Source organism: Lepisosteus platostomus, unplaced genomic scaffold (assembly GCF_059453375.1).
Source record: "Lepisosteus platostomus isolate fLepPlt1 unplaced genomic scaffold, fLepPlt1.hap1 Scaffold_74_H1, whole genome shotgun sequence".
In the NCBI taxonomy this organism is placed as follows: domain Eukaryota; kingdom Metazoa; phylum Chordata; class Actinopteri; order Semionotiformes; family Lepisosteidae; genus Lepisosteus; species Lepisosteus platostomus.
This window is the reverse complement of record NW_028291686.1, coordinates 301,973-323,304: the sequence shown is the minus strand read 5'-3', so window position 1 is coordinate 323,304 and position 21,332 is coordinate 301,973. Positions and strand designations below refer to the sequence as shown.

Sequence of the window (21,332 nt, the reverse complement as noted above, 5' to 3'; positions counted from 1 at the left end):
ATCCTGCCATCCGAGTTAAGATCTCGGCGGAACCTGAGGCGCAGTTCCTTCTTAAAACGTAATCTGGTGAGCATTTCTAGAATCGTATTTGTATAGATGCAGCCTTTAATGTGTTGCTAGGTTAAAATTGATGACTTCTTGTATTTCAGTAGGCAACTGCCCTCTTGATTTCGGATTTAATTTCTTTATTACAGGGGCGCTTTTATGAAGACAGAGTCATGTTCAGGTACTTTGCTTGATGGAGGAAGCTCATTTCGGACTCTGTGATCTGCTCACCTGGAAAGGTCTGCTGTACTACTACAAGAGAGAAGTAGAGTCTGGAAGAAGGGACAATTTTATGATGCTTTGGAAGATAATGTTTTTTTTTTCTTATACTGAAAATGAAAGGTAGGTGTTTCTATATGGACTCAGTCTTTGGAATTTGTATATATATATATGTTTCAGTGATCCCTCAGCCATTCCTTCTGTATTGTAATTCAATTTCTCTTTTAAAATTCCTTCCCCACTTCTAGGACCTGCAGTTGCTGAACTCCACAATGGCTTCTATTGGAAAGTCTGTGACTGAGACCAAGTAAGTGTTCACTTTTTTATGAAACCATTATTTATTTAGGAGCAATGAGCAATTCTTATATAAATGCAATAAAATCATTATGCTCAAACTATGAGAGAGAAAATTAAGGATAATTTAAGAAATCAGTCTTAGCTTGTTTCTATACACAGATGGTATTATTTATTTTCAAAGGAAACCCGCGCGGATTCCCCTGGTGTGCAAGATGTACCTGAATACTCTTGATCAGCTTCCTGCTCACTTGAAGAGGGCGTGTATGAAGCACGCCACTGCAGAAAAGATCAGGATGGCCTCTCAACAGGCGAGGGAGGACATGATGAATCACCTGAAGAACGGGGTCATCGTGGATTACCACAGAATAGAGATCGTGTCTGGTGAGGCAAACAGGATAGTGGTTGTAAGACTGCTAGAGTCCTTGGGCCTTTTTGTACATGGGAAGCCTGAAGACACATTGGCAAGGTGAGATATTTTTAATCTGTAAGGCTTCTGTAGTTTCTTTTTGAAATCATTGTTACAACATATTATGTAAAAGCATGTTGAAAAGAATCTACCTGCATTCCAGCGGCCCTGAGCAAGAGGCCGCTGTCCAGGAGGAAGAGATGCCAGAGGCTGCTCTAGAAACTGAAACAGAAGCGGATAAGGAAGGGGAAGATGTGAGCTCTGAAGAACTCTATCAGCAGTAAGACTTTTTATTTTTCAGATGTATCTATTTTTTACTAAAATTCTAATTTGTCTTATAGGTATAAAATGTTTAAACCGGTGTTTTATATCCTTACAGGCCCTGAGTAGTTAAAAAGTATCAGCAGGCCGGAAGAGAGTGGCCCAAGCTGGACTCTATAGAAAGCACTCCCTGGATGCTCCTCTCCTGATTGGATTCAAACAGTACCTTACCAAGGATCTGGGAGTGGCAAATTATTCTCAGGAGGTATTTATTTTTTAAAGGCATTTAAAATTAAGCAATGGTATCTTCATTGTAAATGTTTTTATTTCTTAGCTTAAAATTCACCCATGTGAAATGATGTCAGCCATAAACATCATGACTTTTGTCTGTCAAAATATATTATATAATATATTTCCTACCTGAATCTATTCTACTTAAATTATTACATTATACACAATTTGAGTTCATTTTAAAAAGTAAAAGGTAATGAAAGGAATGCATTTTCATAAGAAAGATAATACCGATATGCATGTGATAATCTTCCTTATATCATGTAGTGCATCATTTGGACACTTTGTGGGCTTCAAATACAAAGAAAATCATGTTCTATGGTACAAGATAAATACAAAACTTAAGCTTCTTTATAAAGCATAAGCAATCATTTATTACATCGCTTCTTGAATTAAATCTTTTGACAAGAGGTAAGACTTCTGTTACATTTAAACCCATGTTTAGCTGTGTTTTTTAGATTTAACTGAACCAATTTCTGTGTGTGATAATGTCCTTGAATTCTGACAACATCACACTAAATTACATGATATAAAACAGCTAATGTTTCTAGAGATAAAGTTTCTGAGATGCTTCTAATTACTTTTTATTACCAGGGACAGTTTAATTCACCTTGTACAGTACTGTAAGACCAAGATACTTTTTTTAAAAGTTATTTAACATTTTATAGAACTTTGTCTACTATGGCAACATGATGTGCTTGGTGAAACTTGGAAAAATACTGCTTGGCCACTTATCTTAAGATAAAGATAGGATAAAGGTTTATCTTTTGCACCTACCTGACCCCCAGGGAAGGCCAATGCTTTCTAAGTTGATGGTTCCCTACAGTAGACTGTACTTTAATTTCAAAGGTAATGTATATTGACCCAAATCAGTTTTGGAATCCAATCTACTGACGAGATGGAGCACATCCTTTTTTCAGGATTTTAGCATCATACGTTTGGTATATTTAGTCCCTAATGCTGAAAGAAATGATCATAGAACATTTGGACACTTTGTGGGCTTGAAATACAAAGCAAATCATGTTCTATGGTACAAGATAAATACAAAACTTAAGCTTTTATTTTAATTAGATTTGTTTATAAAGCATAAGCAATCATTTATTACATTAATATATGTGAAAATAACATTTTAGCATCATACGTTTAGTATATTTAGTCCCTAATGCTGAAAGAAATGATCATAGAACATGACTTCTAACCTTACCTGCGGTGTTTTTAATCCCTATTGCTCAATGCACGGTGAAAGCATTCCATACATGTGTCTGACAATGAGGAATGGGCCCCTGAGACAGTCATTTGCCTGTTTCACAAATGATCGTATTTTACTAGAGATTCTGTTTGGGATTCAGATGTGCATTCGGACAGCAATCCCTTTCGAGAAATGATACGTTCTGGATGAGGTCAAAGGTGCTGGAACACTGTATTTAGGATGTGTTTGCAGAGACTGTGTGTCTCCTGCTTCAACGCAGTGATAAACAGATGTGCTCCTTTAATTTATTGGTACATGCCCAGGGCAGTAAGCAGTCTGAGGATTTATTTCCAGATGGCATAGAGCAGTGAAGCAGTGAAGTAGTGCAAAACACTGGATCATTATATTATTAGAATCTATTCTACTTAAATTATTACATTATACTCAATTTGAGTTCATTTTAAAAAGTAAAAGGTAATGAAAGGAATGCATTTTCATAAGAAAGATAATACCGATATGCATGTGATAATCTTCCTTATATCATGTAGTGCGTCATTTGGACGCTTTGTGGGCTTGAAATACAAAGAAAATCATGTTCTATGGTACAAGATAAATACAAAACTTAAGCTTTTATTATAATTAGATTTGTTTATAAAGCATAAGCAATCATTTATTACATTAATATATGTGAAAATAACATTTTAGCATCATATGTTTAGTATATTTAGTCCCTAATGCCGAAAGAAATGATCATTTGTTTAACATGCACGGGTCTGTCTCAAAGGATGCAATACTCCTGAAGGGTCTCAAACCCTACATTTCGGATGCCTAGCTGTATCCCTCACATGTGGCACCTCAGAATGACTTCTAACCTTACCTGTGGTGTATTCAGTCCCTATTGCTCAATGCATGGTGTACATACTGCATACATGTGTCTTGAGAATGAGGAATGGGCCCCTGAGACAGTCATTTGCCTGTTTCACAAACAGGGACCTGGACCTAGACCTGGCCCGTACAGGGCTCAAACCCGCGACCTTGGCATTATTAGCACCACGCTCTAACCAACTGAGCTAACCAGCCTCACGACAGTGCTCCTCTCTGTGCTGCAAAAAATCAAACTCAGGGAATTTCTTTTGTCCTCCTTTGAATAGAAAGCCGTGTAATTCAGTGTACGGGCTTTCTCGTGCAGTTTCATGGTTCTTGTAACCCAAATCCTACACTGGCCTGAAGTGCCCCCCCATTTCACAGCATTTTTCAGCTGATTTAAAATGTACCTAAAGGAGAAGCATTATTGAAGACCATCAATTACCAAGAGCTTTTGTCAAAGGTTTTGGGGGTCATTTTGAATGACCACAGAGCGCTGTGACCTCGGTTTTACATCTCATCCAAAAGACAGCGCCCTTTTACAACACAGCATCTCCGTCACTATACTGGGGCATTGCGACCCGCACAGACCTCCGGGTGAGCGCCCCCCCGCCGGCACCATTAACACCGCTTCCAGCTGGAAGCTATGTTTTTCCCTGTAGCTCATCCTCATCCAGGTACTGACCTGGCTCACACCTGCTTAGCTTCAGTGGGTTTTCAGTTGCGAGTTGCAAGGGGATGCAAGTGATGGAGCCGCTCGCTGCAAAAGCCACTGCATTGGCCGGGAATCGAACCCGAGCCTCCCGCGTGGCAGGCGAGAATTCTACCACTGAACCACCAATGCTCAGTGCCTGGGCCTTCAAAAAAGACGCTTTTTTGGTGCTCTGTGCAAAACGCGTCGACATCTGCTTCCAGCTGCAAAATGCCATTTGCGGACGCTGAAGAACTTATTTCCAAGGCAGCAGGTACAAGCGATTGGGCGTTTTAAAACCACCAGGAACAGCAAAGAGGCGCGCTTCTTTGCTTGTGCCGAAACACACCGACTGAAGGCGGACAACGTAGTCGGTAGGATTGGAACCTGTGCGGGGAGACCCCAATGGATTTCTAATCCATCGCGTTAACCACTCAGCCACGACTACAGCAAGCCCCACCGCCGCTGCGTTCTTGCTACAATCTTACCTGGATCGCGAGGCGCCGGCGGAAGCCTATTTCAAAGTCGTTCTCCGTTTCAAAAAAACATTTCCAAAATACAAGCCTTGCAGACAGACACGCCTCAGAGGACTTAAGGGTGGCTTCATGTCGGAATGATAAAGCATGAAAATGCCACTTTGTTACACACAAAAAAAGAATCAACAACAGAGAAATGCCCACAAGCATTTGAAAAGCCGCACCACGTCGCACTTGAAATAGCTCTTACATTAGTGGTAGACACAGGAATCGCCTTTTTATTTACGCTCTTACCAACGCGATGGAAAGCAAAACAAAGCAAAGCAGAGCAAAACAAAACGAACAAACGAAAACCCTCACGTCCCGCACTTGCATATAACGCTGTTACGTGCCCAAGCGGTATTGTACGTCATCCTAGCACTGCACCCCGGGTCGTACGGTATATGGGAACGAGCACACGCCACGAATCGTCTCGAATCACTCCCTACAGCTGTAAGGCGCCTTGAAGCGTGCACCCCCAACATTCTTCTTTGCGCATCTGTGAAAGGTAAACTCTTGAGCAAACTCTGAACCAGCTCTAAGGAAACTAATCCGATTAGACGTTACTTTGACTCATCCTTTAAGGGACCCTTGTTAATTGGAGAAATCAATGATTTCGAATTAATTCTGTATGCGTTAAAAGACAGCTATACACAGAAAACATGCAGGACACTGCTCATGATGTTTCCCGAGCCGAAACACAGTGCGTTTTTCCAAGCCATTTGACAAAGCCCGCCCACTGAAAACTGCAGCAGATCGTGTAAAGGCGTTCAACTTTGTAACTACTGCACGCACAGGAAGCAGAATAAATTCCTCTTTTCAAACTGTCAAAGGTTGGCTGCAGGACATCGCACAATCTCTTTTGAACGGGGACAAACGATTTCTTATGGGGCGCAGTAAGTACAGACGTTTATAAAGCTCCACTCATGCCGACGATGCAGCATGAAGAAGCGCAACCTAACGTTTGACAGACAAAAGCCGGGCGCCGCTACGAGCAATATGAAATCAAACTGACAGCACACGGCGTTTCGCGCTGACTAAAAATGATCTCGACAGACGATGTTCTCTGCATAACGCTGAAAGAGCTAAAGAGCGTTTCTGTTGAGACGTAACCCATTGGGCAAAAGACGTATAATATACGTCTATTAAACGCATATCTTAGACGTCTAAATGTGGTCTACAATTCGTCTAGAATGAAATTCTAATATACGTCTAAAGTTAAACGTCAATTATACGTCTATATTTAGACGTTCATTATACATAAATGTTTGCAGTTCTATTATACGGATAAATTTAGAGGACTATTATACATATATGGTTGGAGTTCCGGATAACTTTAGAGGTCTATTATACGTATATGGTTAGAGGTCTATTATACGTATAACTTTAGAGGTCTATTATACGTATATGGTTAGAGGTCTATTATACGGATAACATTAGAGGTCTATTATACGTATATGGGTAGAGGTCTATTATACATCAAAGATAGATTTTATAGGTGTAGAAACAAGTAAAACAAGCCAATGATTAGGTTTAGAAATGTATTCTGAAAATACACATTCACACCTGAAACATATGTATTTCAAATTATACATTGTATACAATCAATCAACAATCAACATATGGGCAATAATCATAAAAACACAACTAGTCTTAAACTTCAGCTACAAATTCTGGTAACATGGCAATATACAGTATAGTAATGACAAACACAAAACTAATTACATTAACACACTAACTCAAAACCACATTTTGATTCAAATATACATTTTAAAATGTACAACTTCTATATTTCCAAGAAAAAAATATTACATAAAATATAAAATATTACAATGGAAGTTAAGACGATTTTTGTCCACTATTTGCAAACCCTGTCTAATTGTCCTAACAGTTAGAACCAAAAACCTATTATTTTCAGAGTCCAGATCTCTTGGCCCCCTGCCTTGCATATGCATTCTTCAAGTAACACATTGCGTGCTCCTTTATTTCTTTTTCTGTTGATGTAGGGTGGGACTTCAGCACCGCAGCTAGGAGAAAATTATATAATATTACTTCCCAAATAAATGATGATTAATATCTTCTTTAGTATAATCTAAAAAATGAACGGTTTACTAAGCTCAAAGCTGAAATAAATGTATAAAATTTGGCTTGCATCATAGCAGTTGAGCAATAAAGTCTGTCCTAATTAAAGAGTACCCAAAGTTTGAAAGTACAACATAGAATAAGAATAAGAGAAACGGCAAAACGATTTTGTGTCATCTTCCCCATTCACACTATTTTATGTGCCATTTTTTTGCTTATTCACATACTATTTTAATCAAAATAATATTAAGAAAGATCTGTATGTATTCAGATAGTATTATTATTGTTCATACTTACTCGTCAAAAGAGGATTGCTGAGATATTTTCGGATATACTTCTACGTTTGAAAAACGTGTCCAAAATGGTGACCAACGAATACTAGCAATGCATTGTGGTATATAACCGGAAAATATGCTGGGTTCGATATTTTCTCAATGTATGCGTTTATTAATGTTGTCGATATTATGGTTGAAATTTAACATTGATAATACATCGCTGCTATGAGCTGATGTGCAATTTTAACGCATGCAATAAGTAAGGATCGGTCACTGTTGTATGGTATTATATATAATGACATTATGGAATAGGATGGGGACAGGCCTGGCATCACGGGGGGAGGGGGGAATGTCGCCCCTTCAGTTTTGGGCAAAAAGTTTTACCTAACTTAATTTGCACCCTAAAAAAATAGTTGTACTTTGTCAATGGTCAGACAACACTAAATGACACGAACAGTCACTCAGTCTGTTTGATGGGCAGGAGGGCTATCCGTCCAGGAACTGCACATATTATTGAGTGTCAACATTACGATCCTGTTTGCTCAGGTGGACCGATTCCTTGCAGTAGTTTATCATTATACTTAAAATCGTTATATAACTAGGACTAGTTATAGCAGTCTGTGCTTTCTGTTGGTTTTACAACATTTTTTTCTTAACGATTCAGAACGTCCATGTAGCTGCAAAAATGAACGCTTATGGTACTTTTCGCTCCAGGCAATACAAACCTTGAGAGTGACGAAAAATGTGAAACTGAACTTCATCGCAAATACCAGATTGCTAGTCGTTATCTTCTATCATGAAGCACTAATCAATGGCATAGCTGCGAGATTTCATTTGGGTAGCTGCACCGTACAGCTCCGTTTCAACCGAAATATCACTCCCCCCTCAGAATTTCAGACGCCCCCCTACAGATTTTTCCTCGGGCACCGCGCACTGATGGGGGACTTTTGTCAAGAAAATAAAAATAGAAACTCTATAGGCACTCAAACATTTTACTGTTTTTTTTCAGGCAGGTGGCAAGACCCCCTCAGCAAAACCCTTGTATGCCAAGCTGTGGGCATTGATTCGTCGAATATACGTATATTTACGGCGAAATTACGGCTATACGTATATATACGTCGCCTCGACGTATAATCAACGTCGAATTGCAACCGTAAAATCGACGACATGAATAAACGCATATATAACGTCGAAAAAACATCTAACACAGTGCCTGAGGCTTTTTACTGTATGTATCGTGTGTGCCGCAACAAGGAGTATACGGCACTCTGCACAGTGTACGAAGTAAATTATTTTCGCAGTAATTAATTTATTATATTTACTATATTTATTATACACGTGTAAATTAATTGCTGCGAAAATAATTTACTTCGTACACTGTGCAGAGTGCCGTATACTCCTAGTTGCGGCACACACGATACATACAGTAAAAAGCCTCAGGCACTGTGTTAGATGTGTTTTCGACGTTATATATGCGTTTATTAATGTCGTCAATTTTACGGTTGCAATTCGACGTTGAATATACTTCGAGGCGACGTATATATACGTATAGCCGTAATTTCACCGTAAATATACGTATATTCGACGAATCAATGCCCACTGGGAACAAGCTCGCTTCTTTCTACCATGATGTCACCATGACCAAATCTGTCTTTAAACACCTTGCTCAGTCTCTAACGAGACTGTCAAAAATTGCTTTCGCCGATTGTATTGCAAACCGGCGGAAGCGGGGTATTGGGAAAAGTTTTCAACTAGCAATAATCCCGCCTCGGCTAAACCTCACAGGCTACGATACTGCCACTGCGCAAAGCTGACGGTTGCCAGGCAACCGCGGGGATCCTATGGAAATCGTTATCAATTGTCTCATGGCATGTCGTTGCTGTAACGCTTCATATTTGTCGTCTTCTTCTAGCTTGAGGTTTTGAAGAATTTCATGACAGACAAGGGCTCCGTTGGGAACAAAGAAAGCCGTTGATTCTTTTCAGCAGCAGAAATACAACCCTTTAAATACAAGATGACAGAACAATGACGAAGGGCATGCTGGGAGGAACTCATGCACTACAGAGGAAAGGGGGCGGGCACGTACAGTTCACATTCAAGCCACAAGTACTCTTCTCGGATGTTGCACAAACAAATCCTAACGTCTTGAAAGCATTGCGGCATGTTTGTGTCCCACTTCCCGTGGCTGCAGGATGACTGACATGAACGGACAAACACAATCTGTGGCGTTTAGCGTGACATAGTCTTGCAGGCATCGTGCTGTCTCACTGCAATACTATACCGCTGGAGGAAACAGTCCATCTGGCCATGAAACTCATTTGAACGTCTAGCTACAGCAACTAACAATATCATGATTTATTCAGGATGTGTGGAATCAGCACGTCCCGGAGACAGCTTCCGAAATCGTGAGCATTCTCTGGTGGTAGGGGCGTTCAAGATGGCGCTCAGGTGGGAGGTAAAGTTTAGTGGTTGAGGATTTTTTTTTGAGTTTTTCATGACCTGAATGTTAATTTTTGCTTTTTTTGACTACAGAAAAATAAGGACTTAACACTACTTGTTTAAACTTCAGTTATAATTGAAAGAAAAAAAAACGATTTTTTTTAGGTTTAAGAATTTCGATATGAGTAACACTGGGAAAAGAAAAGAGAGTGCTGGGTCTTCGAAGGAGAAGTCTAAGAAACCTCAATCGTATATGTATAGCACTACAAGAAAATTGATGGCAACTAAAGGGAAAAGTGAAGCAGCTGGAGGGGACGTGGAAAGAGTGCTGGAGATGCGCTCGTACGCGAGCGTTCGCAGCCCAAGTGAGACTCAGCTGCCAGAGGAAGAGCCGGAGTCCCTGCCCAGCACACCTGTGAAAACCCCGGCAGCCAAGAGAGGAAGGGGCGACCTGACGCTGGAGGAGCTCCAGACCAACATCTTCAACATGATGGCACAGAGCATGGGTGAGCTGAAGGAAATGATTTGATCTAATACAGTCGCAATCGAAAGTCTTAAAAAGTCCATGGACTGTGTGTTTAAAGAGGTTGAAGACTTAAAGAGTGAAGTAAAAGTTCTTAAACAAGTAAATACCAAACAAGAAAAGCATATTAAAGAACTTGAATTGAAAGTGAACGATGTAGATAGATACCGTCGATGATGGAATTTAAAATTATTTGGAGTTAAAGAGGAACGTGATAAGGACCTTGTTGCAACAGTGAAGGGTATCTGTAAAAGGACCCTGCCGGACCAGGAGGACGTAATATCGGCCATTGACTTTGTTCACAGGCTCGGGAGAGCGAACATGTCTGGGCAAGTGCGCCCCAGATCGATTATAATACAGTTCACCAAGAGGACGGCGAGGGACATGCTGTGGCGAGCGGCGAGGGGGAATGAGTATTTGAATGGGAACAAACTGAGGTTTGCAGAGGACCTGTCTGCCGCGGACAGGAGCACCAGGAACCAGCTGTGGCCCCAGGTTGAAGCTGCCAGAAGAGAGGGGAGGAGAGCCTACTTTGTGGGAGCGAGGGCCTTTGTGGACGGGAAGGAGATTTGCTCCCAGTGACTGCTCAGTTAATGATTATGTTTGGTTATATTTGTTATACCAGTATATACTAGTGTTTCTTTAGTGTTAGTTTGGAATGGTGTAGTTAAGTGTTAAGGACTGTTATAGTTCTGGTTCTTTGAAAAACTCAATAGTTTAGACAGTCTTAGAGTTAGTTATTTGCTTTTGTGTATGTCTTTTTCATGAATGCCAGAGGTACTCGAAATGTTGTTAAAAGAAAAACTGTGTGCTGAGTTTTATTTTTTACAGGAAACGCATGCATGTTGAAACTAAAGTTTATAAATAATTGAGAAATATTAAAGCAAGGAAAATATGATACGTGTAAAATATACAATTTGATCACATAATTACTTAATTACCTCTGGTAGTTAAATGCTTTTTTCTGCTGCGTTTTTTTTCTCTTGTACATGACTCTGATCCTCTTGTTGTATTTGTATTTGTAAATTCTGTTTAATAAAAAAAAAATTAAAAAAGCATTCTCTGGTGGTGTCCTGCAGGCTTCCTGTGGGTGTGCGTTGGTGGTATAGTGGTGAGCATAGCTGCCTTCCAAACAGTTGACCCGGGTTCGATTCCCGGCCAACGCAGTGGCGAATGTTTTCAAATGCTGTCATGAGCCTTGGATTGTGACTAGCAAAGCGAAGCCTTTTGAAAGAGCTAAAGCACTGCAAAATGGAATTGAGGGAGAATCTTACAGGGGATTCTGAGCGGTGTCTGCATACACGCAGTCCGATACGGGTGCTGAAAGCTTGAGCTACTCTCAATGTCATGCTGCCTTTCCCCGGAGTAAATCTGTTACATTGAAAGAATGCTTCTGGCAGGTTCAAAAAGGGACCCTTGTTAATTGGAGAAATCAATGATTTCGAATGAATTCTGTATGCGTTAAAAGACAGCTATACACAGAAAACATGCAGGACACTGCTCATGATGTTTCCCGAGCCGAAACACAGTGCGTTTTTTCAAGCCATCTGACAAAGCCCGCCCACTGAAAACTGCAGCAGATCGTGTAAAGACGTTCAACTTTGTAACTACTGCACGCACAGGAAGCAGAATAAATTCCTCTTTTCAAACTGTCAAAGGTTTGCTTTACGAACGCCGCAGGACATTGCACAATCTCTTTTGAACAGGGACAAACGATTTCTTATGGGGCGCAGTAAGTACTGTTACTGTCACTGCTCGATACCGACGTTGGCCTACTATACCATGTTCAGCCACTGCTAGAAAATGTACGGCTCTAGCACCGGAGCAAACAACAGGAGGGCCGATGTCGAACAGGCACACGTGTCAGACATGGAGAGCGATGAGAATGGGATTCGAACCCATGCCTGTAGAGCACAATGGATTAGCAGTCCATCACCTTAACCACTCAGCCACCTTGTCGACGAAACTGGGCTGTCCGGACATGGGTTGGCGCGCTCCAGATGATCTTTTTCTTTTTTTCCCCACGTACTCGAGGGTCATTTTCCTGTTCCACATGTGATTTCAACATTTTCCTTGGGAGATGTCAAGCCAGCAAGCCACTGCTGTGGTTCAGTGGCCAGTGTGGAGTTCAGTGGCCCTGTTGTACACAGAAAGCACATTGAGCTCCTTGGACATGAAAAGTTCCAGATAAAAGCCATTTGTCATCCTTTCTCTTGGTGTCGATGTTGCTATTGTATGTAAAGGTGGCAACTTGCTCAGCGAGCAGGCGGAGCACACACCGAATGCAGATGTGTCTGAGTGGTGTGTCCAAGTGGCTGCAAAAGGACAACACTCCCGGGGCGCCGTGGCTTAGTTGGTTAAAGCGCCTGCCTAGTAAACAGGAGATCCCAGCCTACGGCTAGACTTAATTAAATGCAAGTATTCATTTCCTGTCTTTAACGCGACTTGTTTTTCTTAAAATGGATGCAACTTGCAAAACATGAAATACAAGCCTTGCTAATCAGCGCTAGCGGCTGGCAAAAAAAAGGAGTCAGCTATTTTTTTTTCTTTAACCTTAACCCTGCTAACGGAGAAGAGTTAAACGACCGAGTCTATGCAGCTTAAACGGTGCGCAAGTCGGGTTCTTAGCTGAAAGGGTGGTAAATCACGCTCACCCCAGTCCTTAATCTTTTAAAGAGGATACAAAATTGAACCTAGTCGCCACATCACATACATCCTGTTAAATGATAAAAAGGTAACATCTATCCTCGCTCCAGAGTAAATCTCACGTTGAGGGCATCTTTTTTTTCACTTTACCGTGAGTCGGGCTCGGCTGCACAGAGGAGAGAGCAGAGCAATGAGGTCACAGGGACAGGGGAGTCACACGCTGGCGGTTTGAATACGCGGAAGATCACTGAGGGATCCACAGTATGTGGACCCTCCGTTCGCCATCAGTCCACACTCCGGACTCTGAATCCTGCCATCCGAGTTAAGATCTCGGCGGAACCTGAGGCGCAGTTCCTTCTTAAAACGTAATCTGGTGAGCATTTCTAGAATCGCACTTGTATAGATGCAGCCTTTAATGTGTTGCTAGGTTAAAATTGATGACTTCTTGTATTTCAGTAGGCAACTGCCCTCTTGATTTTGGATTTAATTTCTTTATTACAGGGGCGCTTTTATGAAGACAGAGTCATGTTCAGGTACTTTGCTTGATGGAGGAAGCTCATTTCGGACTCTGTGATCTGCTCACCTGGAAAGGTCTGCTGTACTACTACAAGAGAGAAGTAGGGTCTGGAAGAAGGGACAATTTTATGATGCTTTGGAAGATAGTTTTTTTTTTCTTATACTGAAAATGAAAAGTAGTTGTTTCTATATGGACTCAGTCTTTGGAATTTGTATATTTATACATTTCAGTGAACCCTCAGCCATTCCTTCTGTATTGTAATTCAATTTCTCTTTTAAAATTCCTTCCCCACTTCTAGGACCTGCAGTTGCTGAACTCCACAATGGCTTCTATTGGAAAGTCTGTGACTGAGACCATTATTTATTTAGGAGCAATGAGCAATTCTTATATAAATGCAATAAAATCATTATGCTCAAACTATGAGAGAGAATTTTAAGGATAATTTAAGAAATCAGTCTTATTCCCCTGGTGTGCAAGATGTGCCTGAATACTTTTGATCAGCTTCCTGCTCACTTCAAGAGGGCGTGTATGAAGCACGCCACGGCAGAAGAGATCAGGTGGCCTCTCAACAGGCGAGGGAGGACATGATGAATCACCTGAAGAACGGGGTCATCGTGGATTACCACAGAATAGAGATCAAAGGACACTTTGTGGGCTTGAAATACAAAGAAAATCATGTTCTATGGGACAAGATAAATACAAAACTTAAGCTTTTATTTTAATTAGATTTATTTATAAAGCATAAGCAATCATTTATTACATTAATATATGTGAAAATAACATTTTAGTATCATACGTTTAGTATATTTAGTCCCTAATGCTGAAAGAAATGATCATAGAACATGACATCTAACCTTACCTGCTGTGTTTTTAATCCCTATTGCTCAATGCACGGTGAAAGCATTGCATACATATGTCTGACAATGAGGAATGGGCCCCTGAGACAGTCATTTGCCTGTTTCACAAATGATCGTATTTTACTAGAGATTCTGTTTGGGATTCAGATGTGCATTCGGACAGCAATCCCTTTCAAGAAATGATACGTTCTGGATGAGGTCAAAGGTGCTGGAACACTGTATTTAGGATGTGTTTGCAGAGACTGTGTGTCTCCTGCTTCAACGCAGTGAGAAATAGATGTGCTCCTGTAATTCATTGGTACATGCCCAGGGCAGTAAGCAGTCTGAGGATTTATTTCCAGACGGCATAGAGCAGTGAAGCAGTGAAGTAGAGCAACACACTGGATCATTATATTATTAGAATCTATTCTACTTAAATTATTACATTATACACAATTTGAGTTCATTTTAAAAAGTAAAAGGTAATGAAAGGAATGCATTTTCGTAAGAAAGATAATACCGATATGCATGTGATAATCTTCCTTATATCATGTAGTGCGTCATTTGGACACTTTGTGGGATTGAAATACAAAGAAAATCATGTTCTATGGTACAAGATAAATACAAAACTTAAGCTTTTATTTTAATTAGATTTGTTTATAAAGCATAAGCAATCATTTATTATATTAATATATGTGTGTAGCGGCGAGGCTTATTAATAAGGCAGAATTAAGTGTTCTGAGCCTTCCCAAATGAGGCCCCATTTCTCTGTTCATCTCTGTGGTGCAGCCATAGAGAGACTATTCATGCAGGGTGATTTAAGGTCCTAGGACAGCTCCCAAAGGGGGATGCACTTAGCTAAGCCTGGCTATCATGATCAATGGTCATCCATTGGCGCCTATCTGTCTAGGGAGTGCCAGTTGGACATCTGGACTGCATTACTAAGTGTCAGGACTAAGTGACTCATATCTCACCTTGATCAATCAATCAGGGACTGGTAGGGCCGAGTAACCCACGTGGGACTCTGATGCCCATGGAACTTTCAGCCAATCAATGAGCTGAAGTTCCTCCAGGTAAAAACAGGCAACACAGAGAGCCTGTGAGATTCAGTAAGATTCAGAAGGGAGGATTCAGAGGATTCTGTGGACAATTCTAAAGGGAATTCAAAGGAGAATTCCAGGGCAGGGCGGCCCAGGAGCAGAAGGCTCCCAAGGGCAGGACATTCTCGCAGCGCGCCTCCTGACCATCCTGAGACTCAGCCCGGACAACCACGGAACGGCCAGTGTGTCCGAGTGCCAGAACTTTCCTTTGTTCTAAGAGTCTAGAGCGGAGGTTGCCAGAGAATAACCAGAGGATCCACCCGAGGTTAGCACCAGCAGCAGGCCTCGTGAACAGGTCGGAACTGTGGACAGCTGAATCACTATTCAGAACTAGCTCTTCATCAGAAACGAACCGGTCCTCTTCCTGACTTGCTGGGACCCACAGTCATCTTTTCTCCTGTGCACAAACTTTGCTAGTTAAAGCCCACAGTGAGCATCAGCAGCGCAGCGTCGCAAGCCGCACAGCACAGCCTGGCACGGAGCCAGAGAGCGCGGATTGGACAGCAACAGCCTGCAACTGTTTCTTTGTGCCCGCAGGAAGATCTGAATCCCCAAAGATTGGATGAGTATTCAACTTCAATGCATTACAGCTCGAGAATTCAATTGTTATCCCAACCAGTTGATATCAATTTAATTCCTAAGAGTTATGTACTTGTTTGAGTATCTAATGTAGAAGTTATAACCAAGTTCATTAACGAAACGGTCTTAATGAATGATATACTGAACGTATGTCCTCTTGATATGTGTAACACTTCGTAACTGACTGAATATATATCTTTTGTATTCTGATAACCCTCTCGATAAGATCTGTTAGGTTTACATGCATATTTTATGTATTAATAAATGTATCCTCGTGTATTAGTACCTGTGTGTGCGCGTTGTTTGAGTTATGTCACATGGTTGGATTCTAAAGCCATCAAAAGAATCAACTTTGTGATTTACTGCTACAATTAATAATTGTCTCAGTAAATGCCCAAACCCTACAGAACTGGTGCCTTCAGAGAGCCACTACATTTAATTTTGCTATGGCAAACTTACATATTTGGCGTCCCTGAGCCGGTTTTCTTACATGTGAAAATAACATTTTAGCATCATATTATTACATACAGGTCTCTAGCTTCAACACAGTGATATATATACTCAGTGATTTATTGGTACATGCCCAGGTCAATAATCAGAATGAGGATTTATTTCCAGACGGGCTACAGGTAGTGTTGTGAAATACTTCAACACACTGGATCGGAGATTTAGACCCCCTGCACTCTTACTCCTTAAAAACCAAAGAAATGAAGATATGTAGCAATCACATTGCAACAGGGCTGACAGTGACTTAATGCTTATACTAGTGGACTTCTGGTACCTTTAGGGTACGGTGTTCCCTGAAGGGCTCTCAAACCCCGCATTTCAGATGCCTAGCTGTTTCGCTGATGTGTTGCACCTCAGAATCACTTTTAAACCTTACCTCTGGTATCTTTAATCCCTATTGCTCAACGCATGGTGAAAGTATTGCATAAATGTGTCTGAAAATGAGCAATGGGCACCTGAGAGACTCATTTGCCTGTTTCACAAATGATCATATTTGACTAGAGATTCTGTTTGGGATTCAGTTGTGCATTCTGACAGCAATCGCTTTCAAAAAACGATACATTCTGGATGAGGTCAAGGTGCAGGAACACTGTATTTAGGATGTGTTTGCACTTATTCTGTGTCTCTAGCTTCAACACAGCGATATATGTATATGCTCACTGATTTTTTGGTACATGCCCAGGGCAATAATCATTATGAGGATTTATTTCCTGATGTGCTAGGGGTAGTGTTGTGAAATACTTCAACACACTGGATCGCAGGTTTAAACCGCCTGCACTCTTACTCCTTAAAAACCAACAAATGCAGATATGTAGCAATCATATTGTAGCTGACACTCATTTGCCTGTTTCACAAATGATCATATTTTACTAGAGATTCTGTTTGGGATCCGGATGTGCATTCTGACAGCAATCTCCTTATCGCGGCTTTGCCCTTCTTGCCTCTTTGGACAATATCTCCATCTTGTGGTCGTTATTGGTAATGTCTAGACAACATCCCCATCTTGTGGTCGTTGTTGGTAATGTCTTCTTATGCCCTTTTTTATTTTAATTCTCTATTAGTTGATTCTAGAATCTCTACAATGGAGATGAAAACATCAGTTTTATAGCAGACAATATGACATTATTTGTAGTCCAATTAGAAACTTATTACCCTGTTTTTAACATAATAACAAATTAAAATTGATTAAAACTAAGTTTGGAACACCAGGGAACATAACAAATGATTTTTAGGAAAACCATGAAGTTCTCTGTGTCCAATGCCTGCAAGGGGAGAAAGCTAGAATCCTTAGATTTTTTCAAAATTTGAAAATAAACATCATATAACAACAGCTTTCATTCCTAGGAGTGAAAAATAACCATTTTTGAAGACATAGTAGTTTCTAAAACACTACAATAAAGTTAAAAACATCAGTTTTATATTACATTATTTTTAGTGAAATTAGTCATTTTTTGCACTATTTTTAATAAAATATCTAATTAAAAGTGATTGAAATTAAGTTTGGAACAACAAGGAACACAAAAAAAAAGATTTTTAGGAAAACCATGAGGTCCTCTGTGCCCGATGCCTGCAAGGGGAGAAAGCTAGAATCCTAAAAAAAAGTTATCAATTCTAGAGCCTAAGAGGAAAACAAGACAAATGTATATCTCCAAATAATTTTATGTGCTTCAGAAGAGCCCAGGAAAGTTTTTTGCATACATGAAACCACGCCCGTTTGCACATAAGCAGACATGGTTGCACACACGACTGCATGAAAGCACACGTGCATGCGAAGTCATCCTGTTGAGCATTTGAAAAGCCGCACCACGCCGCACTTGAAATAGCTCTTACATTAGTGGTAGACGCAGGAATCGCCTTTTTATTTACGCTCTTACCAACGCGATGGAAAGCAAAACAAAGCAAAGCAGAGCAAAACAAAACGAACAAACGAAAACCCTCACGTCCTGCACTTGCATATAACGCCGTTACGTGCCCAAGCGGTATTGTACGTCATCCTAGCACTGCACCCCGGGGCGTAAGGTATATGGGAACGAGCACACGCCACGAATCGTCTCGAATCACTCCCTACAGCTGTAAGGCGCCTTGAAGCGTGCACCCCCAACATTCTTCTTTGCGCATCTGTGAAAGGTAAACTCTTGAGCAAACTCTGAACCAGCTCTAAGGAAACTAATCTGATTAGACGTCACTTTGACTCATCTTTTTACTCTCAGTGCTGGATTGCTCAAACTCCAGCTAGGGTTAGGTTTAACATTCCCACGCTACTTAGACACTTTGTTTACGCTCAGTGCTGGATTTTGGGAACTTCAGGACGAGTGGGAATTTTCTCCTATCTGTCCATTCTGTTTTGTTTTGGAGACTCTTGGCTGCCTATGTTGTACAGTGCAGCGTGAAGGAAACATTTTCCAAAACTGTGTCAGCTCAAAAGTTGTAAGAAAACCTCTCCAGCTGCTTTAACTCTCTTCATTTTTGTCATTTAATGTGACAATCGATGTATAACTGGAGCCTCACATATGCAAATGGTGAGGCTCCAGTTCGACACCCAGTTCGACACCACTTTACAGTATATGACAAAAGCATGGCAGACTGTGCCGGACCAGCTGGTAAGTTCCGCTTATTTTGACCATATTAAACATTGGAAATCTTCCCACTTGCATTTGTGACACTTGATTTTGGCTCCACCTAAGACACTCTTAAATCTTCAAACACTTTTCTCTTCTCCCGCAACACTCTTGTCTGTCGGCACTGTGTGGCAGCGTTGCAGGACAACCCATCTCACCACGGAAAGGAACCTAACAGCTTTGGTAAGAGAGGAGAAAAGGACATGGCCCGTACGGGGCTCGAACCCGCGACCTTGGCGTTATTAGCACCACGCTCTAACCAACTGAGCTAACCGGCCTCGTGACAGTGCCCGTGCTGCAAAAAATCAAACTCAGGGAATTTCTTTTGTCCTCCTTTGAATAGAAAGCCGTGTAATTCAGTGTACGGGCTTTCTCATGCAGTTTCATGGTTTCACAGCATTATTCAGCTGATTTTAAATGTACCTAAAGGAGAAACATTATTGAAGACCATCAATTACCAAGAGCTTTTGTCAAAGGTTTTGGTGGTCATTTTTAATGACCACAGAGCACTATGACCTCGGTTTTACATCTCATCCAAAAGACAGCGCCCTTTTACAACACAGCTTCTCCGTCACTATATTGGGAGATTGGGACCCGCACAGACCTCAGGGTGAGCGCCTCCCCGCTGGCCCCATTAACACCACTTCCAGCTGGAAGCTTTGTTTTTCCCTGTAGCTCACCCTCATCCAGGTACTGACCTGGCTCACACCTGCTTAGCTTCAGTGGGTTTTCAGTTGCGAGTTGCAAAAGTTGGGATGCAAGTGATGGAGCCGTTCGCTGCAAAAGCCACTGCATTGGCCAGGAATCGAAACCAAGCCTCCTGCGTGGCAGGCGAGAGTTCTAACAATGAACCACCAATGCTCAATGCCTGTACCTTCAAAAAAGACGCTTTTTTGGTGCTGTGTGCAAAAAGCGTCGACATCTACTTCCAGCTGCAAAATGCCATCCGCGGACGCTGTGAATTTATTTATTTAGACACCGCTCAGAATCCCCTGTAAGATTCTCCTTCAATTCCGTTTTGCAGTGCTTTAGCTCTTTCAAAAGGCTTTGCTTTGCTAGTCACAATCCAAGGCTTGTGACAGCATTTGAAAACACTTGCCACTGCGTTGGCCGGGAATCGAACCCGGGTCAACTGCTTGGAAGGTAGCTATGCTCACCACTATACCACCAACACATGCCCAGGGGAGCTCTCCAGGACACCACCAGAGAATGCTCACGATTTCAGAAGCTGTCTCCGGGACGTGCTGATTCCACACATCCTGAATAAATCATGTTATTGTTAGTTGCTGTAGCTAGACGTTCAAATGAGTTTCATGGCCAGATGGACTGTTTCCTCAAGTGGTATAGTATTGCAGTAAGACAGCACGATGCCTGCAAGACTATGTCACGCTAAACGCCACAGATTGTGTTTGTCCGTTCGTGTCAGTCGTCCTGCAGCCACGGGAAGTGGGACACAAACATGCTGCAATGCTTTCAAGACATTAGGATTTGTTTGTGCAACATCCGAGAAGAGTACTTGTGGCTTGAATGAGACTGAGCAAGGTGTTTAAAGACAGAGACTGAAAACTGGTAAAGGATGAGTCAAAGTAACGTCTAATCGGATTAGTTTCCTTAGAGCTGGTTCAGAGTTTGCTCAAGAGTTTACCTTTCACAGATGCGCAAAGAAGAATGTTGGGGGTGCACGCTTCAAGGCGCCTTACAGCTGTAGGGATTGATTTCAGACGATTCGTGGCGTGTGCTCATTCCCATATACCGTACGCCCCGGGGTGCAGTGCTAGGATGACGTACAATACCGCTTGGGCACGTAACGGCGTTATATGCAAGTGCGGGACGTGAGGGTTTTGCGTTTGTTCGTTTTGTTTTGCTCTGCTTTGCTTTGTTTTGCTTTCCATCGCGTTGGTAAGAGCGTAAATAAAAAGGCGATTCCTGTGTCTACCACTAATGTAAGAGCTATTTCAAGTGCGCCGTGGTGCGGCTTTTCAAATGCTTAACAGGATGATTTTGCATGCACGCGTGCTTTCATGCAGTCGTGTGTGCAACCATGTCTGCTTACGTGCAAACGGGCGTGGTTTCATGTATGCAAAAAACTTTCCTGGGCTCTTCTGAAGCACATAAAATTATTTGGAGATATACATTTGTCTTATTTTCCTCTTAGGCTCTAGAATTGATAACTTTTTTTGCATTTTTGGCATTTTTCATCATTTTCCAGAAAGTGGTTGCAAGCCCGATATCATGCGAAGAAACTTCAGGATTCGGGGATCAGTCAATGGATTTTCTTCAAAGTTGGATTTTTGCACTCTGTGGACCAAGAGATGTTGTTCTATGTTTTTTATTTTTCAAATTTAAAAATATCATTTTTTCATGGAGCTTTGAATGGGATGGATTCGCCCTCCTTTAGCTAGGACAGAGCTCCAGGAGCCTGGGTAGGATTC

At 41.4% G+C, this 21,332-nt stretch overlaps 5 non-coding genes across 5 annotated transcripts; 1 reads left to right on the top strand and 4 right to left on the bottom strand.

The window, feature by feature from the left end:
- Positions 1 to 4,345: 4,345 nt before the first annotated feature.
- On the bottom strand, positions 4,346 to 4,416 carry trnag-gcc (transfer RNA glycine (anticodon GCC)). Its single transcript has one exon. It is a non-coding gene; the product is annotated as a tRNA-Gly (tRNA).
- A 4,389-nt stretch (positions 4,417 to 8,805) lies between these two features.
- LOC148631757 (U4 spliceosomal RNA) lies at positions 8,806 to 8,947 on the bottom strand. Its single transcript, XR_015934624.1, has one exon. It is a non-coding gene; the product is annotated as a U4 spliceosomal RNA (small nuclear RNA).
- Positions 8,948 to 11,191: 2,244 nt separating this feature from the next.
- Positions 11,192 to 11,263, top strand: trnag-ucc (transfer RNA glycine (anticodon UCC)). The gene has a single exon. It is a non-coding gene; the product is annotated as a tRNA-Gly (tRNA).
- A 7,841-nt stretch (positions 11,264 to 19,104) lies between these two features.
- trnai-aau (transfer RNA isoleucine (anticodon AAU)) lies at positions 19,105 to 19,178 on the bottom strand. Its single transcript has one exon. It is a non-coding gene; the product is annotated as a tRNA-Ile (tRNA).
- Positions 19,179 to 20,002: 824 nt separating this feature from the next.
- trnag-ucc (transfer RNA glycine (anticodon UCC)) lies at positions 20,003 to 20,074 on the bottom strand. Its single transcript has one exon. It is a non-coding gene; the product is annotated as a tRNA-Gly (tRNA).
- Between the last annotated feature and the right edge of the window lie 1,258 nt (positions 20,075 to 21,332).